Source organism: Pristiophorus japonicus, chromosome 3 (assembly GCF_044704955.1).
Source record: "Pristiophorus japonicus isolate sPriJap1 chromosome 3, sPriJap1.hap1, whole genome shotgun sequence".
In the NCBI taxonomy this organism is placed as follows: Eukaryota; Metazoa; Chordata; class Chondrichthyes; family Pristiophoridae; genus Pristiophorus; species Pristiophorus japonicus.
The window spans coordinates 250,293,882-250,321,770 of record NC_091979.1 but is presented as its reverse complement, the minus strand read 5'-3'; the positions used below and the strand labels follow the sequence as shown (position 1 = coordinate 250,321,770).

Here is a 27,889-nt window from a genome sequence, read left to right as displayed (position 1 = left end):
AAAGGACCAGATCTCACACTCGAAAGGGCAGAACTATATCTCGATATCACAGACAGTCCCGTAAATCTTCTAGTCAATCTACCAGTCCAAGTTGTGAAAGACATAGCAAACACCCCCGCCGATCGAGACGCAGAACTGTCATGCAGTCAGACAGCTCCGAAACATCCTCCGACCTAGAAATAATTTCCAAGATCCCAAAGTCCCGACACCAATTCCCTGTCAGACCAATGCCAAATCCTGATGCACAACAAGCTGCAGACCACCCCACTATAGATGTCTATGTGCCCTGGAAACCGAACGAAATTGTGGCCCTTATGGCCAGCATACCAGATCGAAAAAAAGAACCTATCAAATTTATAGATTATCTTCGAACAACTATTTCAGTTTATAATGCAGAATCAAGGGACCTGTGGGCCTTGGTAAAGCAAACCTTGAGCCCAACTGAACACACCCGATTTTTAACTCACCTAGGACGTGCTACTCATGATGCATTGTTGGTTGCTCACCCTAACGATATCCAGGATCGCCTAAACGCTATCTTCAATGCTCTCACCACGACCCTTCAGAAGCCCATCAGTATTGGAAACTAAGCCCAAGCGTGAAGAAACTCCCGATGAATTTATGGAAAGATTTATTGAAATATACGGGAGTCAATCAGGAGATAATGCCTTCAGGGCAGGAGAGGATTCTCCTCAATTCTGCGCTATCCTACTTCAGTGCCTGCCCTATTCGATTGCTCACGCTATCCGGACAAATAATATGAATTGGGCAGATAACAGTAAAGCCCAGATGGAAAGGGCGATTAGATATTATTGGCAGGAAAAGAAAGGGGAGGGGGGAGGTGCGTCTCCAACCCGGGTCAAGACTGAATACGTGACTAGAAAGGAAGAGCCGCCTCAGGTGGAAGGACCAAAACCCGACCCAAGGGGATACCAGATGGAACCGCAGTATTGCGTGCCGGGTTGGGTGGATAAACAGGGATATGGTTATATCGAACACCCAAATGGCCCGGGCCCTGCTAATTATGGACCGCCCTACTGTCCCCGGCCTGGTATGGGAAGAGGTCGGGGCTGGGAAAGACGAGATGGATGTTTTAATTGTGGGCAGGAAGGACATTGGAATAAAAATTGCCCCCACCGTCAGCGTGGAAAAGGAAGAGGAAAAGGAGGGGGGCAAGGGGGGAGAGGAGGATCTTACACTAACTTCTCCCAGAACAACCCCTTTGGTCAATTGTCCCCCGATTGACTACGCAGCTTGATTGTGCAGGGATCCTCCCCGGACGATGAACCAATGATATTGTTAAAAATTCTGAATGAGTGGCAACCCTTTTTGATAAGATACGGGAGCCTTCATGTCTTCTGTACAATCAAAGCTTAAACTCCCTGCCTCTACTGAAACACAGGAACTTTCAGGATTCCTGGGACAAATCTAGACATTCCCAGTGTCAGAACCAGTTAAAGTGGGTTACCAGGAAGAATCGGTAGAACATCGATGTCATCACTACCAATCTGGACTGTAACTTGATGGCTAGAGACCTCCTCTGCAAATTCCAGTTGCATTTGGAGTGTGGAGATGATGGGATTATTGTAAAACAGGGAACCCTTAAGCGGCAGTATTATACCACTAGAACCCCTCAGTGGTGGTCTCTGGACCTGCCGCAGGCACCCTATCACGTAACCCTAGCATTCGATCCCAGCGGAAAGAATCAGGACCTGCAGAACCTTTATCAGGATCACGAAGGGGAAGTGAAGGGAATTCTATTAAGGGCTAGAGTGACTGGACCGGAAGGAGAGGCAGATTTTGTGGAAATGGATAAGAATCTGTGGAAACAGCCCTTAACAATGGCACCGCATATTGCTCGTGAGGTATTAGCCCCTCACCATGCTAAAGATTTGGGAGTTACGGTACGCAAGGCCATAGATGAGGCTGACCCTACCAGCCGGGATGTGCAAATCGTAAAACATGGCCGAACAGTCCAATTTCATGGGGACCCCGAGAAGGTCTTAACGACTCGACAGCATCATACTGGCTCTGACATACCTGACTATGTGGATCCTCATGTGTGGGAAGAGGACCCCTCCCATGTGGGTTATACTCCCATTGATCCGATTGAGATCCCAGTGAAGGGCAATGTGGACTGGCCCTCTATCCGACAGTACCCACTGAAATCACAGGCAATACCGAGTATCCACCGACTGATTAAGGGGCTAATGGAACAGGGGATTTTGGTCCGATGCCAGTCCTCGTGTAATACTCCTATACTGGCAGTGCCTAAGCCAGGCAGACCAAACGAATACCGTTTAGTCCAAGACCTTCGAGCTATCAATGCTATCGTCCAGCCCCTGCACGCTCTGGTTCCCAACCCAGCACAGATACTGTCTTTAATCCCAGCAGATGCCAAGATCTTCACAATAATAGACCTCCAACACGCCTTCTTCGCTTTACCGCTAGCCCAGGCGAGTCAGTACCTATTTGCCTTCACTTACCAGGGACAGCAATATACCTGGACTAGACTTCCCCAAGGGTTCATTCACTCCCCAACCTTATTCTCAAGGTGCCTGCAGAAACAGTTACAATCTCTCACGCTGACTAAGGGATCTACTTTAATTCAGTATGTGGATGATTTACTGGTATCCAGCGTAGATGAACCAAGTAATAGAGAGGATGCTAATCAGTTATTGAATTACTTGTCCTCCCTGGGATACATAGTATCCCCGTCAAAGGTCAAAATTGGCCAGTCTCAAGTCAAATTTCTTGGGATCATTTTATCAGGCACCCACCGAGCCTTGGAGGCTAGTCGAATCGAACCCATCTGCCAGTTTTCAGTCCCTAGCACGGCTAGACAAATGCGGCAGTGGTTGGGGATGATAAATTACTGTAGATCCTGGATTCCTAATGCTGCCCTGATGACCAAGCAACTCACACCGTACACTACCAAGGAAGGCAGCTTTAAAATAGAAACCACAGACATCCAAGCCTTTAAGGAACTAAAAACAGCCCTGCTGCAAGCTCCGGCTTTGGGACGGCCCCTCTACGACCGTCCCTTTCAACTGTATTGTACGATCATGAAAGATTGTGCTACCGCTGTCTTAACTCAGAAATACGGGGATAAACATAGACCTGTTGCTTACTACTCTTCTAAAATAGATCCCGTTGCCTTGGGACACCCCGTATGTACTCAAATATTAACTGCTGTCTACAATAGCCTACAATCTGCCGCCAACCTTACCCTTCAGCAGGATATTGTTGTATATACCTCTCACTCCGTAGCTGCCCTCTTGGGTCAACTGCAGACTCAACATCTTACCATGGCTAGGCAAAGTAGATATGAGATCTACCTACTAAATAATCCAAGGCTGACCTTTCGGCACTGTACTGCCATCAATCCGGCTTGTTTTCTTACCGAGCCACCCCAAGATGAGGAAGAACCCAGTCATGGTTGTTTATCCTTAATTCAGGAGGCCACATCGGTCAGGGAGGATTTAGTTGATGTACCAATGGAAGATCCAGACTGTATTATGTATGTAGACGGAAGTTCTTCCATTGACCCAGAGGGCAGACGAAATTCTGGATACGCCATAGTAAACCAGGAGAATCAGATCGTGGAATCTGCCGCCTTTGAAACCGCCTATTCCGCCCAACAAGCTGAACTATTTGCTCTTACCCGAGCCTGTATCTTGGCTAAAGACCTCAAGGTTAATATCTATACCGACTCTGGGTATGCCTTCGGAGTAGCCCATGATTTCGGACAATTATGGAAAAATAGGGGATTCCTAACCTCACAGGGGAATGAGATATCTCATAAACAGCTAGTATCTGATTTGTTGCAAGCCCTCATGTTCCCCAATCGCATTGCCATTGTCAAATGTACCGCCCACTCCACCGGAAATTCTCTGGTTGATATAGGGAATCGTTGTGCTGACCAAGAGGCCAAACAGGCCTCTCGTGGACAACGGATGGTAGTGCCTAGAATGATGAGTCAAACTAAAAACCTTAGAAAGGATAAGTTAGCCTCGGAAAAACCAATGCCAACCATCCAAGATGTTATTAAAGCACAGGAGGACGCTCCTGAAAAAGATAAATTGTTGTGGAAAGATTATGGATGTACCTATGACAATGTCTCTAAACTCTGGACCACTCCCGCGGAACAGACTTGCATGTCTGACGAGTTGGCCTCATGGGTTATAGAATGTCTGCATTTTGCTACTCATTGTGGAGCAAGGGCAACAAGTGATACGCTTTTGGCTACTTGGTGGCACCCAAGACTTCAGGCGTTGGCCCAGAACACTAGTAGTCGTTGCCTTGTTTGCCAACAGCATAATCCAGGGAAGGGAGTCCCCTGTGATTGGGGTAAGATGCCCCTACCAGAAGGTCCCTTTGAGACCTTGCAGTTGGACTACATTGAGTTGCAAAGGGTTCAGTGTTACAAATATGTGCTAGTAATAGTGGATGTATTCAGCAAATGGATCGAAGCTTATCCTACCCTGGACAATAAAGCTCAAACTGTTGTTAAAGTGTTAATGAGGGAAATTGTTCCTAGATATGGTATCCCTGCTCGACTGAGTTCTGGTAATGGCCCTCACTTTATTGGCCAAGTCAACAAAAAATTCTGCTCCCAGATGCACATTAACCAGCAGCTACATTGCGCCTACCGACCCCAAGCTGCGGGATTAGTTGAACGTGCTAATCAAACTCTTAAAACCAAACTTGCAAAACTGGTAGCATCAACTGGACTCAATTGGCTTAAACTCCTTCCCATAGCCCTATTCCAGATACGCACTACTCCAACTGGTAAGACTAGGCTGACCCCGGCTGAAGTCATTTATGGTAAACCCCTGAGAACCCCTTGGAATCAGAATGTCCCCTCCACTGTCCAGTTCCACCACATGACTGAAGAGATGACCACATACATTCTTTCCTTAACTCAGGCTCTGCGAGTAGCCCACAACCAGGTTCGAGGGGCTCACCTTGACCTCCCAGTCTTACCCGAATCATCCCTTGTGGTCCCAGGGAAGTATGTCTTGATGAAGAAATGGATTCGAAAGGGATTGGAGCCGCGATGGGAGGAGCCTTTTCAGGTGTTACTCACTATCCCTACTGCAGCTAAGGTTGAGGGGAAAAATGCCTGGGTTCACCTGCATCACTGCAAGCTCATCACCTTTTAACAAATCTATTTTGCTGGTTATTCTAATTCCTGGTTCTGTTCCAGATTTCCTCTTCTCCATAGCTGAACGGGGCAGTTGACATCCTAATTGTAACGTGGACCGGTTTGAACTTCTACCCGTAATAAACATCCAGCTGCACCAACGGTGACCTGAGAAGAGAGACGGGAAAACTGAACTCTTTTAAATCAGCAAAATAATTGGACTATTTATCCGAATCCTGAGCCATAAGATGAGACTGTGTCTGTATGCCGCAGTCTGTATAATAGTGTTGATATATGACAGTTTTGGCGCATGGGAAGGAAGACAAAGGCGAGAGCTCCATGTAAACACCTTTTTGTATATGTCTTACGTTTATGCGCAAAAAGGGCACTTTTCTAGATGCTGGGTGCATTCACATATCCCTATACATTCCAAAGGGGGAATTCCTTTGCGCACCGTTCCACTGACCCTAACTGAGACTGTCAGATGGATTCAGAGCCAAACTATAATAAGAGGAGGGGGGCCAATACAAGTACGAATGATGAAAGGCGGGTCCAAAAGAGGGATCACGGAGACCAGGAGGAGTATCATACCGTTACCACCTGAACAAACACGGGGAGGTCACCAAGTGGGAGAGTATTGGAGATCCCATTAGTCAGACATTCCAGGGATGGTACCAACCAACCTACAACCGTGAAAAGGAACCCCATTCATAGCTCTGACCAATATCTCAGGGATTGGGAGGCCAACAGGGGGCATATGTCTAATTCGAAATGACACCAGTAACAAGGGACATATCGTAGGGTCAGCAATTGCCCACACAGTCTCAACCTCACCACAGGTACACGAGTCACCATCCACTCTCACGATCCGAATAACACAGGTGGAAGTTTGTGGGCCCAGTCCTGGGACCCGGAGGCAATATATCAGAAAGCAGCCTTTAACGGCACGTATTTCGTGTGCGGTCATAAGGCATATCCTTGGTTGCCCAGGCGATGGACAGGGTCCTGCTATATGGGATATGTGGTGCCATTTGTGCGACAAATACGTACCCTGGCGGAAGTACATGCCTCCATACGATATAAGCGAGCCATCACCCCCGCCGACAAGTTCTTTGGGGTCCTGGTGTTCCCAATCGGGATAAAGCGTCTCATGGACGAAGTACAGAACTTAGAAACGATATTGGAACAGGTAGCTAACCATACTGCTGAAGCTCTGGAGGGCATCACAGCTGAAATGGTAGCAATAAGGACCGTAGCATTACAAAACCGAATGGCCCTCGATTACCTGTTAGCTGAGAAAGGGGGAACGTGTGCCCTGATAGTGCAACATTCAGATCCTTACATTCCTGATAGTTCAGAAAACATAACCAATCTTGCCGATCACATAAGGAGGGAGGTGAAGAAGTTATCCACACCAGCAAAAGAACCTAGCAGGTTTGATTGGCTTTTAGGTGGGTCTTGGAGATCCTATCTAATGCATGGGGCAATTGTTCTCAACGTAATAATAATTACCTGTTGTTTGATTGTTGGTTGCCTTAACCTCTGCTGTAAAGTAATGATGGCAAGGTTAGCAAACCCTCTTGTGGTCAAGGGTTCCCAGGTTATGATCCAACAAACTAAAGAATCTACTAAAGAACTACTCAACAATATGATTCTGAAAATGGAGTGTGAACGGATGAATGCAATACTTGGAATGATCCTAAATGTTATCATGGAATGATAAAAGGAGGGAATGTGGATATATGAACAGGATATATGGAATTAAAAGGCAGTAAAGTGAACTGGATATATGAAAATGTATAAGCCATGGAAAAATAACTAAGAGAATGTCAGATTGCAAATAATACATCAGCACAATTAACAGGCTTTCTCAAGGTTTTAAGCTACTAATCCTGCCAATAATATAAATTGTAACATGAAATGAATATATGGATAAATCTGCAGAATTGCAAGGTCTCAGTTAGTAGTCACGCCAGTAAAATTGTAACATTTAGAGGCAATGCTTGAGCTTTCGTAAAAACATCCCATATAGATTGACTAATGAGTGGCTGAGTTAGAATGTCAATCTAATTGTATTTTGTTATCTATTTTCAAAAATGTATAACTGTTGTCGCTTTACGATGTAACTTCACTTATCCGTAGGGAGTGTGTACGCTCTATCGAGAGAGTATATCTTCTGTCTGATAAGTCTTGCCGGCCGGTAAAATAAAGACTGCTTTGTTTAAAGCACAATAGGTATTCGACTCAGTAATTTTACTGAACCAGATTGAGAGAAAAGAATCTACATTTACACTACGGAATACCAAAGGGAAGAAAACGCTCGTGGGAGTTGTGTACAGACCACCAAACAGTAGTAGTGAGGTTGGGGACAGCATCAAAGAAGAAATTAGGGATGCGTGCAATAAAGGTACAGCAGTTATCATGGTCGACTTTAATCTACATATTGATTGAGCTAACCAAACTGGTAGCAATGCGGTGGAGAAGGATTTCCTGGAGTGTATTAGGGATGGTTTACTCGACTAATATGTCGAGGAACCAACTAGAAGGCTGGCCATCCGAGACTGGGTGATGTCTACTGAGAAAGGACTAATTAGCAATTTTGTTGTGCGAGACCCCTTGGGGAAGTGTGACCATAATATGGTAGAATTCTTTATTAAGATGGAGAGTGACAGAGTTAATTCAGAGACTAGGGTCCTGAACTTAAGGAAAGGTAACTTTGACAGTATTGGGCCAGCGTGAGTCGGAGAGGCCCAGCGGGAGGTCGAGAGGCGGAGCGGCAGTGTCCCAGGCCGACAAAAGGCGTGCTTGTGCAGCTGCAGTGGGGTGAGAAGGCAAAAAAGAAGTAGAAAGGAATCGAAAGGTGACGTCACAGCCAAGGGGGTAAGTGATTGGCTGGTGATTTGTAAGTAATTTTTCTTTTTCTTTTCTAGTTCAGAAAGTAACCTTTAGCATTGTAGTCGCCAAATTAAGTTAATCTAGGGGTTAAGTCATGGCAAGAGAACTCGGACATGTGTTATGCTCCTCCTGTACCATGTGGGAAATCAGGGACACCTCCGATGTCCCTGACAACTACGTGTGCAGGAAGTGTATCCGCCTCCAACTCCTGACGAAGCATGTTGCAGAACTGGAGCTGTGGGTGGATTCACTCTGGAGCATGCACGATGCTGAGAATGATGTGAATAGCACATTTAGTGAGTTGGTCTTTCCGCAGGTAAAGGGTCCACAGCCAGATAGGGAATGGAAGACCAACAGGAAGAGCAGTGCAAGGAAGGAAGTGCAGGGGTCTCCTGCGGTCATCCCCCTGCAAAACAGATACACCGCTTTGGATACTGTTTAGGGGGATGACTCATCAGGGGAGAGCAGCTCTGCTGCACAGGAGGGCAGAAAAAAAAGTGGGTGAGCAATAGTGATAGGGGATCCGATTGTAAGGGGAATAGATAGGCGTTTCTGCGGCCGCAACCGAGACTCCAGGATGGTATGTTGCCTCCCTGGTATAAGGGTCAAGGATGTCTCGGAGCGGGTGCAGGACATTCTGAAAAGGGAGGGTGAACAGCCAGTTGTCATGGTGCATATAGGTACCAACGATATAGGTAAAAAAATGGGATGAGGTCCTACGAGACGAATTTAAGGAGCTAGGTGTTAAATTAAAAAATAGGACCTCAAAAGTAGTAATCTCAGGATTGCTACCAGTGCCACATGCTAGTCAGAGTAGGAATCGCAGGATAGCTCAGATGAATACATGGCTTGAGCAGTGGTGCAGAAGGGAGGGATTCAAATTCCTGGGACATTGGAACCGGTTCTGGGGGAGGTGGGACAAGTACAAACCAGACGGTCTGCACCTGGGCAGATCCGGAACCAATGTCCGAGGGGAAGTGTTTGCTAGTGCTGTTTGGGAGGAGTTAAACTAATATGGCAGGGGGATGGGAACCTATGCAGGGAGACAGAGGGGAATAAAATGGAGACAGAAGCAAAAGATAGAAAGGAGAATAGTAAAAGTGGAGGGCAGAGAAACCCAAGGCAAAAAACAAAAAGGGCCACTTTACAGCAGAATTATAAAGGGTCAAAATGTGTTGAAAAGACAAGCCTGAAGGCTCTGTGCCTCAATGCGAGGAGTATTCGGAATAAAGTGGACGAATTAACTGTGCAGATAGCAGTTAACGGATACGATGTGATTGGCATCACGGAGACATGGCTCCAGGGTGACCAAGGCTGGGAACTCTACATCCAGGGGCACTAAGCATTTAGGAAGGATAGACAGAAAGGAAAAGGAGGCAGGGTGGTTTTGCTGGTTAAAGAGGAAATTAATGCAATTGTAAGGAAGGACATTAGCTTGGATGATGTGGAATCGGTATGGGTGGAGCTGTGGAATTCCAAAGGGCAGAAAACACAAGTGGGAGTTCTGTAGAGACCACCAAATAATAGTAGTGAGGTTGGGGACAGCATCAAACAAGAAATAAGGGATGTGTGCAGTAAAGGTACAGCAATAATCATGGGCGACTTTAATCTACATATTGATTGAGCTAACCAAACTGGTAGCAATGCGGTGGAGAAGGATTTCCTGGAGTGTATTAGGGATGGTTTATGAGACCAATATGTCGAGGAACCAACTAGAAGGCTGGCCATCCTAGACTGGGTGATGTCTACTGAGAAAGGACTAATTAGCAATCTTATTGTGCGAGACCCCTTGGGAGAAGAGTGACCATAATATGGTAGAATTCTTTATTAAGATGGAGAGTGACAAAGTTAAGTCAGAAACTAGGGTCCTGAACTTAAGGAAAGGTAACTTTGATGGTATGAGACGTGAATTGGCTAGAATAGACTGGCAAATGATACTTAAAGGGTTGACGGTGGATAGGCAATGGCAAACCAGATCATATGGGTGAACTTCAACAATTATACATCCCTGTCTGGAGTAAAAATAAAACGGGGAAGGTGGGTCAACCGTGGCCAACAAGGGAAATTAAGGATAGTGTTAAATCCAAGGAAGAGGCATACAAATTAGCCAGAAAAAGTAGTACGCCGGAGGACTGGGACAAATTTAGAATACAACAGAGGAGGACAAACGGTTTAATTAAGAGGGGGAAAATAGAGTATGAGAGGAAGCTTGCCGGAAACATAAAAAAATGACTGCAAAAGCTTCCAGATATGTGAAGAGAAAAAGATTAGTGAAGACAAACATTGGTCCCTTGAGGTCGGATTCGGGTGAATTTATAATGGGGAACAAAGAAATGGCAGACCAATTGAACAAGTACTTTGGTTCGGTCTTCACAAAGGAAGACACAAATAACCTTCCCGATGTACTCGGGGTCCGAAGGTCGAGTGAGGAGGAGGAACTGAAGGATATCCTTATTAGACAGGAAATTGTGTTAGGGAAATTGACGGGATTGAAGGCCAATAAATCACCAGGGCCTGATCGTCTACATCCGAGAGTACTTAAGGAAGTGGCCTTATAAATAGTGGATGCATTGGTGATAATTTTCCAACAGTCTATCGATTCTGCATCAGTTCCTGTGGGCTGGAGGGTTGCTAATATAACACCACTTTTTAAAAAAGAATGGACAGAGAAAACGGGTAATTTTTGACCAGATAGCCTGACATCAGTAGTGGGGAAGATGTTGGAATCAATCATTAAGGATGAAATAGCAGCACATTTGGAAAGCAGTGATAGGATTGGTCCAAGTCAGCATGGATTTATGAAAGGGAAATCATGCATTATAAATCTTCTGGAATTTTTTGAAGATGTAACTAGTCGAGTGGACGGGGAGAACCAGTGGATGTGGTGTATTTGGACTTTCAAAAGGCTTTTGACAAGGTCCCACACAACATATTGGTGTGCAAAATCAAAGCACATGGTGTTCGGGGTAATGTACTGACGTGGATAGAGAACTGGTTGGCAGGCAGGAAGCAGAAAGTCGGGATTAACGGGTCCTTTTCAGAATGGCAGGCAGTGACTCGTGGAGTGCTGCAGGGCTCAGTGCTGGGACGCCAGCTCTTTACAATATATATTAATGATCTGGATGATGGAATTGAGTGCAATATCTCCAAGTTTGCAAATGACACTAAACTGGGTGGCGGTGTGAGTTGTGAGGAGAACGCTAAGAGGCTGCAGGGTGCTTTGGACAGGTTAGGTGAGTGGGCGAATACATGGCAGATGCAGTATAATGTGGATAAATGTGAGGTTATCCACTTTGGGGGCAAAAACACAAAGGCACAATATTATCTGAATGGTGGCAGATTAGGAAAAGGGGAGGTGCAGCGAGACCTGGGTGTCATGATTCATCAGTCACTGAACGTTGGCATGCAGGTACAGCAGGCGGTGAAGAAGGCAAATGGTATGTTGGCCTTCATAGCAAGGGGATTTGAGTATAGGAGCAGGGAAGTCTTACTGCATTTGTACAGGGCCTTGGTGAGGCCCCACCTGGAATATTGTATTCAGTTTTGGTCCCCGAATCTGAGGAAGGACGTTCTTGCTATTGCGGGAGTGCAGCGAAGGTTCACCAGACTGATTCCTGGGATGGCAGGACTGACGTATGAGGAGAGACTGGATCGACTGGGCCTGTATTTACTGGAGTTTAGATGGATGAGAGTGGATCTCATAGAAACATATAAAATTCTGACGGGACTGAACAAGTTAGATGCAGGAAGAATGTTCCCGATGTTGGGAAAGTCCAGAACCAGGATAAGGGGTAAGCCATTTAGGACTGAGATGAGGAGAAACTTCTTCAAAGTTGTTAACGTGAGGAATTCCCTGCCGCACAGAGTTGATGATGCCAGTTAATTGGATATATTCAAGGGGGTGTTAGATATGGTCCTCAAGGCTAAAGGGATCAAGGGGTATGAAGAGAAAGCAGGAAAGGGGTACTGAGGTGAATGATCAGCCATGATCTTATTGAATGGTGGTGCAGACTCGAAGGGCCGAATGGCCTATTCTTGCACCTATTTTCGATGTTTTTATTCTATGTTTCTATCAGCCAAAGCCTGAATGTCGTCTAGGTCTTACTGCACGCGGGCATGGACTGCTTCATTATCTGAGGAGCTGTGAATGGAACTGAACTATGTGCAATCACCAGTGCACACTCGGTCAAAAGCTGCCTTGATGTCAAGGGTAGTTACTCTCACCTCACCTCTGGAATTCAGCTCTTTTATTGATGTTTGGACCAAGGCTGTAATGAGGTAGAGAATGGATTGGTCCTGGAGGAACCCAAACTGAGCATCGGTGAGCAGGTTATTGGTGAGCAAGTACCACCGCTTGATAGCACTGTCGACGACACCTCCCATCACTTTGCTGATGATCGAGATTAGACTGATGGGGCGGTAATTGGCCAGATTGGATTTGCTGTGCTTTTTGTGGACCTGGGCAGTTTTCCACATTGTAACTGTACACGATAACAGTCTCTAAACTCCTTCTATTGTAGAATGTCGCTTCTACATCTGGGCTTTCTGCCAAATCTGAGTATATAATCATAACAATATACAAGTACAGAACTAGTTTTGAGACCATTCATCTTTTATGGAGGATTGTGCAACTAAAACTTGGTAAAGTTATCTTCCAGGCTGTATGTTTTGTTATTTCCTGAAGGAACACTCAGTTCACATAAAAATGGTGTGGGTACTCTGCCAACCTTTATGGCCCTAAATTGTGGGGAGAGGGGCCTTTACTGAGAGACTGAGGGGAATAAAAGATTTGGTACTTTGCGATCCAAATTAAAAAGATAAACACATTCACTACTTTGGTTAACTCTTACTGCACAAATTGGACTATAAAATCAAAAGCAAAATACTGCAGATGCTGGAATCTGGAATAAAAACAGAAAATGCTGAAAATCTCAGCAGGTCAGGCAGTATCTGTGGAGAGGAAGCAGAGTTAACGTTTCGGGTCGATGACCCCTCGTCAGAACTGGAGAGTGTTCAGAAGAACAGAATCTTAAAAAGCACTGAAAGGGGGAGGGGAAGAAAGAACAAAAGGGAAGGTCTGTGATAGGTTATATGAATCACACTGGTTTAATACCCAATTTAGAAGGATGCAATAGGGAACTAACAATTTTGGCCTCTTCCAACAATTCTAGCTCCACAAAGGCAGTTTCCACAGCAGAAAGTTACATTCAGGATAAAACCAATAGATTTACTTAATAGATAATTAGGTAAATTAATAGTGGACGTACAATTCAGCAAGAGAATAGCAGTATAATAATGGACATACACAATACATGAACTGCTCAGTAACACAGTAAATGTCAAAAATCATAGCAATTTGTTGCAGTAGCATGTAACTCAAGATTTTGATGAAATATTACACTGCTGATGACTGTATTGAGCACCTCAAAGCCACCTTACAGGGAACAGGCAGTGTGAAGCGGGACCCCTGGATGGCTGCCACAGTGCAGGTCCAGCTTTCCTTGGAAATAGATGTATGTGAAGATCAAACAGATTCTTCTCAAAAAGGCAATTAATATATTGACCGTTTCGAACAATTGGCAACTTGTTTATTAGTTTGTTTTTGACATACAACTAAAGAACTCATTCATAATATCTGATTAGAATTTACAAACAAAGTATCCAATGTCTTTCAAAGGATCAAAAATTTGATTCATTTGAATTCAGGACCACTCTGTCACAGACAATGCATCTGGAGGCCTCACACAACAGATACCATGAGATTCCCTTAGAAATACTGCTGGCTGAAGGAAAACACAAGTGCCCTAATTTAAACCATTTAATAAAATGACTGCTTTTGAAGTAGTTCCACCCAACACCCCACCCCTCCCCGTTCTTTTGCAGTACGGTTCCCACAGGCATGAGAATTGTTCTACTACAGGTAGAGCGTCCAAAATCCGGAAACCTCGGGACCGAGGCCGTTTCGGATTTCGGAACGTCTTTCCGACATCCCAAATCTGGAAATGCCTGTGCCAAGATTTGGGTATCTGCGGATTTCGGAACGTCTTTCCAACGTCCTGAATCCGGAAATGCCTGGGCCAAGGTCCGGGTGCTGTAGGTCTGGGACGGCGAAGGGTCTGGGCTGCAGCGGGTCCGGTTGTTGCGGGTGTGGGTCTGGGGCAGAGGCAGGTCCGGGTGCTGTAGAGGATTGGGCGACGGGTCTGGCTGCTGCGTGCAGCCCTTGGGACAGTGGTAGGTATGAAGACCTGCAAAAAAGTTAGTTGAAGTTTTTATTTTTTTAATTCTTTTTCAACAATTTAGTAGGTAAGGGTTTTGTGAATGTTTTGTGAAATTTTGTTACTTTTTTACCATTTTTTTTGGTGTGTGCATCTGTGCGTGTGGGGGATTATTTACTGTTGTGAAAAAATCTATTTGGCTCAGCGATGACCCGTAGTTAGTTAGAAAAAAAATGCCCGGGAAAAACCTGCGTTGCAGCCTTTGGAACAGCGGGGTTGGTACGAAGACCTGCAAAAAAAGTTAAAGTTTTTATTTTTTAAACTCTTTGCAGTGATTTGCTAGAAAAGGATCTTGTGAATGTTTTGTGATTTTTTTTATTTTGCGGAACTTGGGGGCGGGGGGTGGGGTGGCTTTTTCCCCCCCTCCCTAGGCCCAACTTGCAGTGGTAGTCAGTTGGTGAGGACCATGGTTTCCACTGATTTTTACCGCTGGGCCTTTAAAAAATAGTGCCGTGATTCGCGGTAATTTTGGCGAAAAAATACCGCTATCGCCGTTTATCGAACAAAAAAATGTAGAGATTTCAGAACATTTTCCGGATTCCAGATGACCCCTCCACAGATCAGCACACTGTCTGGATTTCAGAACATTCCGAATTTTGGAACTCCGGATTTCGGACGTTCTACCACCCACTGCCACCTCCAACCTTAATTAGCTTTACACTGTACAAAGTATCTCCGTTGAACCAAGTGATGTCCTTATTCTCTGGTTGGCAATCAGTAACTAGTGGGGTGCCACAGGGATCAGTGCTGGACCCCAACTATTTACAATCTATATTGATGACTTGGAAGAAGGGACCGAGTGTAACGTAGCCAAGTTTACTGATGATACAAAGATGGGAGGAAAAGCAGTGTGTGAGGAGGACACAAAAAATCTGCAAAAGGACAGACAGGCTAAGTGAGTGGGCAAAAATTTGGCGGATGGAGTATAATGTTGGAAAGAGTGAGGTCATGCACTTTGGCAGAAAAAAAATCAAAGAGCAAGTTATTATTTAAATGGAGAAAGATTGCAAAGTGCTGCAGTACAGCAGGACCTGGGGGTACTTATGCAGGAAACACAAAAGGATAGTATGCAGGTACAGCAAGTGATCAGGAAGGCAAATAGAATCTAGTGATCAGGAAGGCAAATAGAATCTTGGCCTTTATTGCAAAGAGGATGGAGTATAAAAGCAGGAAAGTCTTGCTAATTATACAGGGTATTGGTGAGGCCACACCTGGAGTACTGCGTGAAGTTTTGGTTTCCATATTTACGAAAGGATATACTTGCTTTGGAGGCAGTTCAGAGAAGGTTCACTTGGTTGATTCCGGTGATGAGGGGATTGACTTATGAGGAAAGGTTGAGTAGGTTGGGCCTCTACTCATTGGAATTCAGAAGAATGAGAGGTAGTCTTATCGAAACGTAGAAGATTATGAGGGGGCTTGACAAGGTGGATGTTTCCACTGATAGGGGAGACTAGAACTAGAGGGCATGATCTTAGAATAAGGGGCCACCCATTTAAAACTGAGATGAGGAGAAATTTCTTCTCTCTGAGCGTTGTAAATCTGTGGAATTCGCTGCCTCAGAGAGCTGTGGAAGCTGGGACATTGAATAAATTTAAGACAGAAATAGACAGTTTCTTAAACGATAAGGGAATAAGGGGTTATGGGGAGCGGGCAGGGAAGTGGACCTGAGGCCATGATCGGATCAGCCATGATCGTATTAAATAGAGCAGGCTTGAGGAGCCGTATGGCCTACTCCTGTTCCTATTTCTTATGTTCTTATCTACATGCACACTTTCCACCAGGGATTACTGGATAGTAACCCGAGACAGGGTTAATTAATTATCTTATCATAAAGGATCCTCTGGGGAAGAGTGATCATGATATGATAAATTAAGTTTGAGAGTGATGTGGTTAAGTCCGAAAATAGGGTCTTAAATTTAAACAAAGCCAATTATGGAGTTATGGGAGCGAGTTGGCTGAGGTAGATTGGGAAATTAGACAGTAGATAATCAATGGCAAACTTTTAATTCACAACTCTTAATGAATATACATTCCCTTGAGGAATGAAAACTCCTCTGGAAAATTGGTGCAACATTGGCAAATTAGAGAAGTTAAGAAGAGTATTAGATTAAAAGAGGCTTACAATGTTGTCAAAAAGAATAGCAAGTCTGAGAATTGGGAGGGTTTTAAAAAAAAATCAGCAAAGGATTACCAAGAAATTGATAGAGGGAGAAAATAGAATGAGTAAAAAAGGGGCAGAGACTGAGATAGGAGAAATTATAATTAGGAATAAGAAAATGGCAGAATATTAAACAAATATTTTGCATCTCTGTTTACAGTAGAAGACACAAAGAACATACTGGAAAGTGTGGGAGTAACAAAAGAGGTGGTTACACAAGATTCGGGCTCATGGGATTGAGGGTAATATATTAGCATGGATTGAGGATTGGTTAATGAACAGAAAACAGAATCGGAATAAACGGGTCATTTTCAGGATGGCAGGGTGTAACTAGTGGAATGCCACAAGTATCAGTGCTTGGACCTCAGCTATTTATAATCGACATCAATGACTTAGATGAGGGGACTGAGTATTATATATTCAAGTTTGCCAACAATACAGATCTAGGTAAGGAAGTAAGCTGTGAGGAGGATGCAAAGAGGCTGCAAAGGGATATAGACCAGTTAAATGATTGGGTAAAAAGGTAGCAGATGGAGTATAATGTGGGGAAGTGTGACGTACCCACTTTGGTAGTAAGAAAGGAAAGGCAGAATATTTTTCAAATTTTGAGAGACTAGTTAATGTTGATATTCAGAGGGATTTGGGGGGTTCTTGTACACGGATCGCAGAAAGGTAAAGTGCAGATACAGCAAGCAATTAGGAAGACAAATAGTATGGTGGTCTTTACAGCAAGGGGGTTGGAGTACAAGAGCAAGGAAGTCTTGCTGCAATTGTACAGGGCTTTAGTGAGACCACACCTGGAGTACTGTGCACAGTTTAGGTCTCTGTACCCAAGAAAGGATATACTTGCCTTAGATGGGGTGCAACGAAGGTTCACTAGATTGATTCCTGGAATGAGAGGGCTGTCCTATGAGTAGAGATCGAGTAGAATGGGCCTAAACACTCTGGAGTTTAGAAGGATGAAAGGTGATCTCATTGAAACACACAAGATTCTGAGAGGCGGTTTCCCCTGGCTGGAGTGTATAGAACCAGGGGTCACAGTTTCAGCATAAGGGGTTGGTCATTTAGGACTGAGATGAGCTGTGAATCTTTGGAATTCTCTCCCCCAGAGGGTTAGGATGTTGAGTCATTGAGTATATTCAAAGCTGAGAGCAATAGATTTTTGGACTGTAAGGGAGTTAGGGGATTATGGGCATTGGCCATGATCTTACTGAATGACGGAACAGGCTTGAAGGGCCACATGGCCTACTCCCACTTCTTATGTTTCTTTCTTATGTGAAATGAGCAATAGTGAGAGCTAGATATTTTAGTGTCAATAACTGGATTATAGCATAAGAACATAAGAATTTGGAACAGGAGTAGGCCATCTAGCCCCTCGAGCCTGCTCCGCCATTCAATAAGATCATGGCTGATCTGGCCGTGGACTCAGCTCCACTTACCCGCCCTCTCCCCGTAACCCTTAATTCCCTTATTAGTTAAAAATCTATCTATCTGTGACTTGAATACATTCAATGAGTTAGCCTCAACTGCTTCCTTGGGCAGAGAATTCCACAGATTCACAACCCTCTGGGAGAAGAAATTCCTTCTCAACTCGGTTTTAAATTGGCTCCCCCGTATTTTGAGACTGTGCCCCCTAGTTCTAGTCTCCCCGACCAGTGGAAACAACCTCTCTGCCTCTATCTTGTCTATCCCTTTCATGATTTTAAATGTTTCTATAAGATCACTCCTCATTCTTCTGAACTTCAACAAGTAAAGACCCAGTCTACTCAATCTATCATCATAAGGTAACCCCCTCATCTCCGGAATCAGCCTAGTGAATCGTCTCTGTACCCCCTCCAAAGCTAGTATATCCTTCCTTAAGTAAGGTGACCAAAATTGCACGCAGTACTCCAGGTGCGGCCTCACCAATACCCTATACAGTTGCAGCAGGACCTCCCTGCTTTTGTACTCCATCCCTCGCGCAATGAAGGCCAACGTTCCATTTGCCTTCCTGATTACCTGCTGCACCTGCAAACTAACTTTTTGGGATTCATGCACAAGGGTAGCTTTGCGCAGTGGCAATATTGTAGCCAATGAGGTGTAACTGAGGCGTGATTATTGCTTATTGAAAACTTTTCCCAATACCCTGCTATGATGACTTGAAATATAGTTGACAATAGCAATTTTTGACAGTCTCTGTGGAGACTACTTTAAGTGCCCCAAAAAAAACACAAAAAAATAAATAAAAAAGGGGCCTTGTAAATGTCTTGTGTGTGTCATCCAGGTCGGGTGGCACGGATACATGTTTTATGTTTTTGCAGGTGAACTCCAAAAAGAGTTTCATGCACAAGGGTCCTAAAAGAGTTTCATGCACAAGGACCCCCAGGTCCCTCTACACCTCAGCATGTTGTAATTTCTCCCCATTCAAATAATATTCCCTTTTACTGTTTTTTTTCCCCAAGGTGGATGACCTCACACTTTCCGACATTGTATCCCATATGCCAAACCTTAGCCCATTCAAATCTCTTTGCAGCCTCTGTGTTCTCTACACAACCTGCTTTCCCACTAATCTTAGTGTCATCTGCAAATTTTGTTAGACTACACTCTGTCCCCTCTTCCAGGTTATCTATGAACTCATATGAACATATGAACTCATAACAGTAGCAAGAGTTACACGAGGTCTACACCAAAGATATTTCAACTCGAGGACTGTATGGCCCTTTTGTAGTGTGCAACTACTTTGAATATCCTGCAATGTGACCTTGGGGTTCCAGTGTTGCAGAAACTGGCCCCTTTAGATTACGAATAGATTTTATAGCAGCCAGTAAGATCAAAGAAATTACGCACTTTCAAAGTCATAAATCGCAAATTTAACCATGGGTGCTAACTTATCCATTAATTGGTCAGGTTATACCCGCAAAAGCAAAATCCTTTATGTATCTTAGCACCTCACCTTGCTAGCTGTCAAAACAATGGCCGTCTTGCTTGGCACCACTTTCTGGATGCCTCCAAACCAAATTATACGCGTGAGCTAGAGGCTTCTGTCTTCTACTTTCATATGGTAGTAGCAAAGCAAATCAAATGTCAATATTGAAGTCAGATATCAAGGCCAAAGCTTCCAGTGTAACAGCGTGGATATCTTGTAGGCTGCCTGCAAATTTTCTCTGAGAGCAGTGCTCAACGTGACACGGTGCCACATAAAAGGTTATTGCACAAGATAAATGTTCACGGGGTTGGAGGTAATATATTAGCATGGATAGAGGATTGGCTAACTAACAGAGAACAGACAGTCGGGATGAATGGTTCATTCTCTGGTTGGCAACCAGTAACTAATGGGGTGCCACAGGGATCAGTGCTGGAACCCCAACTATTTACAATCTATATTAACGACTTGGAAGAAAGGACTGAGTGTAACGTAGCCATGTTTGCTGACGATACAAAGATGGGAGGAAAAGCAATGAGTGAGGAGGACACAAAATAAATCAGCAAAAGGACATAGACAGGCTAAGTGAGTGGGAAAAAATTTGGCAGATGGAGTAAAATGTTGGAAAGTGTAAGTGTAAGTGCACTTTGTTAGAAAAAAATCAAAGAGCAAGTTATTATTTAAATGGAGAAAGATTGCAAAGTGCCGCAGTACAGCGGGACCTGGGGGTACTTGTGCATGAAACACAAAAGTATAGTGTGCAGGTACAGCAAGTGATCAGGAAGGCCAATGGTATCTTGGCCTTTATTGCAAAGGGGATAGAGTATAAAAGCAGGGAAGTCTTACTACAGCTATATAAGGTATTGGTGCCTGCAGTTTTGGTTTCCATATTTACGAAAGGATATACTTGCTTTGGAGGCAGTTCAGAGAAGGTTCACTAGGTTGATTCCGGGAATGAGGGGGCTGACTTATGAGGAAAGGTTGAGTAGGTTGGGCCTCTACTCATTGGAATTCAGAAGAATGAGAGGTGATCTTATCAGGACATATAAGATTATGAGGAGGCTTGACAGGGTGGATGCAGAGAGGATGTTTCCACTGACGAGGGAGATTTGAACTAGAGGGCACGATCTTAGAATAAGGGGCCGCCCATTTAAAACAGAGACGAGGAGAAATTTCCTCTGAGGGCTGTGAATCTGTGGAATTCGCTGCCTCAGAGAGCTATGGAAGCTGACACATTGAATAAATTTAAGACAGAAATAGACGGTTTCTTAATCGATAAGGGGATAAGGGGTTATGGGAAGCGGGTGGGGAAGTGGAGCTGAGTCCATGATCAGATCAGCCATGATCTTAGTGAATGGCGGAGCAGGCTCGAGGGACTGTATGGCCTACTCCTGTTCCTATTTCTTATGTTCTTATGTGTTCCAGGGTCTGATTAGGAGCTCCACAATCACATGACGGGGATGCTTTAATCTTCCACCTATGGAGAAGGTGGCAGCATCTACCATGACCAGTTCTGAGGCGATGTTGGAGATAGTTGTTCACTGTTTGTGAGGAAGGTTTGCTCCTTCATGTTGTACTGTGGGGTCCTTTATATGGAATGCATTCCCTTTGTCACGGTTTTTCCAAGCATTTCGCCATCGGTCATCAAGGCTGAAGGGAGATTGCTAAAGGGCAATGGTCCAAAATGGCCTTCTAGTTTTGAGACGGGTTGGTGATAGGTTGTTCAAGTCAGTCTGGATTGGCATGTATTTTCTGGTGCAGCAGTTGTCTTCGCCGGAGATTACATAATCACGGCATAGGTTTGGTGGCGCGATGTTTGTAAGCACGGGCCAAGGTTTTGGGTGTCGACAAAAGTGTACCGGTGATAATCCTCATAGCAGAATTCAGCTGGACAGATTTGACATGTGGACTTGATAGCCATGCCGGAGAGCATTACTCCGCTGTAGAGTACACGAAGACGAGTGCTGCCGTACGGAGAGTTTGAATGTCTGCTCCCCATGTGAATCCGGCGAGTTTCTGGATCAAATTGACCCAACTCTTTAGTTTCTTCTTGGGAAGAGACTGCTGTGAGAATGAGCTTTAGAGCAAGGATGATATTAACTTCAAATCCCGATTATTAGTAATGCCAGCCAATTTATTAACTCGTGAAAAAGAAGAATTGGCATCCCAACTTGTTCGCAGCACATGGGGATTCTAATTTAATCATACTGCCTGAAGTGTTACAGTGGAACAAATAGCTGTGCAATGTTTCCCCTCATTCTGTTCAGTTCTAGAATTCAGTCTTGTCACTCACCGTAGAGAAGAGAAAAATACAAAATAAAATTATCCTGTGATACACTTGCACACTGCCTGGTAGATTTCTTAGGCAGAAACTGGAAATCTTTAAAAACTTCCATTTTCATTTCCTGTTATAATGCACAGGATTTTAAAATCTCAACCTAACTGCTAATAAAGTTATTTTCTCTCCTCCCCTTTGTGACCTTGGTTATGTCCTGAACTATGGCCTTAACACAGTTTACCTCAGTTTCCCAATATTAAAAATGTTCTGAGCCCATCCACCTTGTTCCCACAATTGCTGGAGATATGGGAGCAAGCCACTAGTCATCGCTCACCATCAGGGTGCATTTTGCAAGGAGACCATGAGGCAGAGATGAAATTATAAATATTCAACATTACAAGAATTGTTTGCTAAAATGAAACGATCACATTGAGCTGCAATATAACAAGGCAGTAGACGGTCAACCAAACCGTCCTCCTCCAATGCCTCTCCTCCGTTGTTCAACTCAATGGGATTACCCCTCCTCTTCCTCATTTACATGCTGTTCCTTACTTGGTTCCACTCTTGCCTATTTGATCGTCGCCAGTGCCAATGGATTCTTTTCCCACCCCCACACCATCACCTCCGGCGACTCCTAAAAAGCCATCCTTGGTCCCCTTTTCTTCATCGACATCTGCTCTGTGGCGACATCATCCACAGACATGGGGTTAGCTTTCATACAGACGCTGACAATACCCAACTCTACGTTTCTGTCACCTCTCTCAATCCCTCCACTTTGTCTATGTTGTTGCACTGCTTGCCCAACATCTAGTCTTGAATGAGCTGAATGTTCCTCCAGCTGGGAGCAACTGAAGCCATCGTCTTTGGGCCCCGCCATAACATCTGCACCCTTGCCATCGACTCCATCGCCCTCCCTAGCCATTGTCTCGGTCTGAACCAGAATATCTCATCTTCACTTCTGCCTCAGCCCATCTGCCACCGAAACCTTCATCCATGTATTTTGTCACCTCTAGACTCAACTACACCAGTAGTTCACTGGCCACCTCCACTCTCCATAAACCATCTCATCCAAAACTCTGCTGCCTGCATCAAGTCCATTCACCCATCACCTCTGTCATTGTTGAGACACTGGGGGACCAGGAGACAATAAATTTAAAAAAATTATCTGTGTTTAAATCCCTGCATGGTCTCACTCCTCTGTAACTCCAGCACAGCAACCCACCGCCTCCAGAACTCTCAGTTCGTCAGACTCTGGCCTCTTTTGCAATGCCCACTCTGTGCACGATCTCGCAGTATCTGTGCACTATCATTTGTGGCTGTGCTTTCAACCATCTGGGCCCCTTGCTTTGGAATTCCCAACCTAAATTCCTTCTCCTCTCTCAAATTCCCCGAGCTAAATTCCTCCAACTTTCTATCTACCTCTCCTTTAAGGCCCTCTTTAACACTCACCTCACCCCTTCCAAAATATCTTTATTTGGCTGAGCATCCATTTTTGCCAGATTATGCCTGTGAAGAGTCCTGGGATACTTTTCTATTTTAAAGGCATTTTATTAATGCAAGTTATTGTAGCAATGTTCAAATTCAATTACTGTTAAAAACAAATTTTAAAGATAACACTTATAATGCTGATTATAAAAAGTTGTGCAATTATAAATGTACTGCACAGCTTATTCTTAAAGACTACCTTCCCATCCTGATAGTGAATAAATACTACAGGAATCTTCAAATTATAGTTTTTTACTGTCCATAATGCATTTTCTTTTCCAAGGCTTTTGCCAAGATCTTATCAACTTCCCAGACCATCTGGATTGCATTTGCTGTCATCCAAAGGAATCTAAAATGAACACAGACCCTATGCCATTATTTTCCCTTATCCTGTTTACATAGTTATTTCCACGCACTTCCCTTCCATACATTGGACTAGGATCTCAAAATGGCCTAGCCTCTCAGACAGGACTTGATGCGACAAAATATTTACACAAACTGCAATGCGAAAGACTAACTCAAAAAGACTAGACAGATAAAAATCAAACCAGACTTTAATAGGAAGATTATACTATACAACAACTAAAAAGTTAAACTGATTTGCTGTTACAGCACAAATGCATATAACTAGAACGGACTCGAATCTGTTATATGAACACGAACATGGACATTTTTTGTCAAACTAAAAATTAAATTGATGTTATTCATTTCAGGCTTTGAGGTGCATCCAGAGAAACTGCTGTCACAAATATATAGTAAGGATTAATGATAGAGGAGAAAAAAAAATGAAAGAGTAATCTTGGGTATATGTCACCTGCAAGCCCAAAGCGTTTCATTACTCTATTCTCCCAAATCAGTTTTTTTTTAGTAACAGACACAACCGAATATTACATACATCAGTTTGACTTCAGAATCACAAAAAAATTAACTGATCTAGATGTTTGGTCGTATCAAATAAGCCTTAATTGATATTTACGATATAACTGAATATAAACAGATTAAAAATAGGATAATTATTGCAGTTATCCAGCAGTTTCATTATCCCTCGACAACAGCAATCGCATATTCGCACCAACATCTATCTTAATGGAAAGATTGACAGAATCTCACAGGAGGAATCAACCAATCCAATTCAAACCATAGTAATAATAACTTGTATTCATATAACATCTTTCATATTGAAATATTTCAAAGTCCTTCAAGGAATGGATTACTTTTTGAAGTGGTCAGCACTTTGTGAGCAAATGCAGTCGTAATGCTTCATCAGAAACATTCCAAATAGCCACAAAAGAAATGACAAAAAAGTGGTTGAAGGAGAAATGTCAGCCAAGACACCAATCGAATTTCTTGCTCTTTTAGTGCAATGGCAACTTAAATATCCACTTATATGGGCTCAAGTTTCGGCCTGAATTGCTCCTATTTTTTTTGAGCAACTAGTTTAGAATGGAGCATCCAATTCGAGAATCGAGAAATTGCAATTCTCGGCATTTAGTTTGCTCTAGTTCTAGTGAGTTAGAATAGTTTCATTTTAGAACAGATTTTTTTTTTCAAAAAGTGTCCAGCCACTTATGTCTGTTTTGCAAGTTTAGGCAGCGAAAACTTACTCCAAACGAACTTAGAATTGAGTAAGTGTAGATTTTTGTACGCTCAGAAAAACCTTGCCGACACTTATAAATCAGGCGTAGGGAACGAGAGATGGGGTGGGGGGTGGCGGAGGGGAGGGAAGTTTACAAACATTAAACACTTCACTTTTACAAATAAAGAGCCATCATCAATAATAAATTATAAATAAATCAATAAATCACTTAAAAAAAAATAATAAAAGAGAAAAAATTTTTTAAATTAAATAAAAAATTAAGTTTCTACTGACCGACTGCAGCACCGGGAGCCCTCCAACAGCGTGCTGGTACAGGCCCCCCGCAGTGTGTGTCTCTCTCTGTCTCTGACAGTATCTCTCTGTGTTTCTGACAGCGAGGGGTTGGGGGGGGGGGGGGTGGGGAGAGAGGGGGAGGAGAAGAGAGATGGGGGTGGGGGGAGGGCTGAATGGGAGGGAGGGAGGGGGAGGCTGAACGGGGAGGGAGGAGGCTGAACGGGAGGGAGAGTGGCTGAATTGGCCCTACCACCGCCAACGAAGAAGAAGCCGGGCTGCCGTTGCCGACACTTCGGGCAGGGCCCACCCCCAGTGAGATGCTGGGCGGGTGGGCCCCACCGACGACGTTTGGGGGCGGGGGGGGGGGGAGAAGAGAGAGGCTGAACGGGGGGGGGGGGGGGGGGAGCTGAACGGGAGGAACGGAGGCCCGAATCCCGATCTTCGCCCGGGGAGCCCATTCGGCCAGGACTAGGGCTGGCGTGCTTTGAGCCCCTCCCACGCAGCCTCGGGGGCGAGGAGCTACTGCACATGCGCGCACACTCTAGCGCGCGCATGTGCAGAGGTCCCAGCACTATTTTCAGCGCCGGGACCTGGCTCCGCCCCCGACCCCTCGTGCTGCGCCACGCCGAGCACGAAGACGTCCTGAGGAGACCAGAGAATCACAAGGTAAGTTTTCGGCGCCCTTTTTACTCCAGAAAGTCCGCTTTTACAGAGGGCGGAAACTTGGGCCCGTATATGCATACTATAGATATACTCTCTGTGTAGTCACTGTATAGTTGCATAAGATGGAGACTTGTTTACCGGAGATACCATCAACAAGACTCACACTGTATACATTATGCTGGCACCACCAGAGAGCACAATTGGTGGAGGCCCAGGGGTCACCTGTACACCACAGGTACCCAGGTATAAAAGGGAGTCCACCATGTGGTATCCTCACCCTGGAGTTATTTTAAATGGACTAAGGTCACTACAGTTCAAGTGCAATACTTTGCCTCATGGAGTCATTATCAGAGCAACTAAAGACATAACAATTGGCGATGAGATTACAGACTTTCAAGCGAAAATAGCTAACTTTGGTACGTTGCAGCAGTTTGCCGATGAGGATGATTGGGACGCCTTTGTGGAGAGGCTCAACCATTTCTTCACAGCAAATGACCTGGCAGGCGGTGATCCGGCTACGCTGGCTAATAAGCGCAGCGCTATCCCGCTCACCAGTTGTGGGCCCACCGTCTATGGCCTCGTCATGGACTTGCTAGCACCAGCGAAGACAACGACCAAGATGTACGAGGAGCTTGTAACGCTGATCCAAGAACAACTCAAGCCCAAAGAGAGCATCCTCACAGCCGGACACCGGTTTTACACCTGAAGGCCAGGAAATCGCGAAATATGCTGCAGACCTCAAGAGGCTGGCGGCACCGTGTGATTTCGGCGAACACCTCACCGAAGCGCTGCGGGATATCTTTTGTCATCAGAATCGGCCACAAGGGCCTTCTTCACAGGCTACTATCTGCAGATACCACAGTCACACTGCAGAAGGCCATCACCATAAGCCAGGCATTCATGACCTCGACCTGCGGCTCTAGGCGGATGACTCATCCTCAGGACTCAAACCCGGCAAGTACTGTACACAGACTTGCGCCTTTTAGAGGCTGGACTGTAGAACATGAATCTTTTCAGGGGAGAGAGAACAGGCCCCTTGAGTCCCTTAACTCCGAGTGCGCTGAAGGGGGCCTAATCGGTCAGCACCATGCTGGCATTGCGGAGGAAATCACCGGGCTCACCAGTGCCGTTTTACGGACTATATGTGCAAAGGGTGCAGCACAAAGGGCCACCTCCAGCGAATGTGTAAAAGAAATAGGACTCACCGTGTTGATGCAGAGTCTGCAAAGGGCCATGAATCCAGCGCGGATTATGAAGAGGTGGTCAGAGAGGCAGCTCAGCCCCACGATGAAGTGTACAGAATGTTTACCTGCACCACAGAATGTTCCCCGTTGAGAATGGAAGTTGAGATAAACGGCACTCCAGTCTTCATGGAGGTGGACACGGGGGCGAGCCAGTCGGTAATGAATCAAGAAGCCTTTGAGGCTATGGGACAATCAAACTGAATGACCCAAGTTGGTCCCAGTTCAAGCAATGCTGCTCACCTACACCAATGAACTCATCCCAGTCATTGGTAGTGCAAATGTTAAGGTACTCCATGATGGCGTGGGGCACAGGTTATCACTGTGAATTGTTGCAGGTGATGGACCAACGCTACTCGGAAGAAGGTGGATGGAGAAGATCCATTGGAGCTGGGAAGATTTCATCGTCCCCCGTGCTCAGAAGCAAAGCAAGCCCCCACCTGAGGTTAGATCCGACACCAGAGAGCAGACCAGCACAGCACCCGAGGCACAGACCGCTCAGCACGACTGCGCCGAGATGATCCAGCTGAGACGACCCGAACGCACCTTCCAGGCTCCAGTGGCAGGACTCCAGAGGAAGAAAATCGGATCCAAAGGCGACTTCCCAGCTTCGGTGGCAGAACCCGGGGAGAAGAGGATCACAGCAGCGTGGATGGAAGAAAGATGGTGCCCAAACCACGAGGTGAAGCGCTGAAGGAAAAGATGGCGGCGGCCAGACCACGAGGTGCAGCGCTGATGGAGCAACACATGGCACCAAAAGAGGAGGAGGATTGGGGTAAAGATAGCAAGGCTCTCTTAAAGGAGGCCAGCAACCCACCATACTTAAAGCGACAGTCACACATTCTCACACAATGTAATAACAACTATAAGCTAAATGTAAAGCTTGTAATTGACGATCAGAGTTTTATACATGTGATAAGCAAAGAAAAGTCAGGCGATTGCGAATGGAGCTACAGTTTATCTACAATAAGCAATG

General features: G+C 44.8%; 1 protein-coding gene and 1 non-coding gene across 17 annotated transcripts in view; one reads left to right on the top strand and one right to left on the bottom strand.

The window, feature by feature from the left end:
- add3a (adducin 3 (gamma) a) overlaps window positions 1-27,889 on the bottom strand; it is a 341,424-nt gene that overhangs the window by 236,716 nt on the left and 76,819 nt on the right. For 4 of the 16 annotated variants that reach the window (XM_070876521.1, XM_070876514.1, XM_070876515.1 and 1 more), the window contains one exon: window positions 5,159-5,314. The exons of the other annotated variants lie outside the window; for them this stretch is intronic. The gene's annotated coding sequence lies outside the window, so the exon portion shown is untranslated. The remainder of the gene's footprint in view (window positions 1-5,158; window positions 5,315-27,889) is intronic. 16 annotated transcript variants of the gene reach the window in all.
- LOC139260645 (U4 spliceosomal RNA) lies at window positions 18,518-18,658 on the top strand. Its single transcript, XR_011592826.1, has one exon. It is a non-coding gene; the product is annotated as a U4 spliceosomal RNA (small nuclear RNA).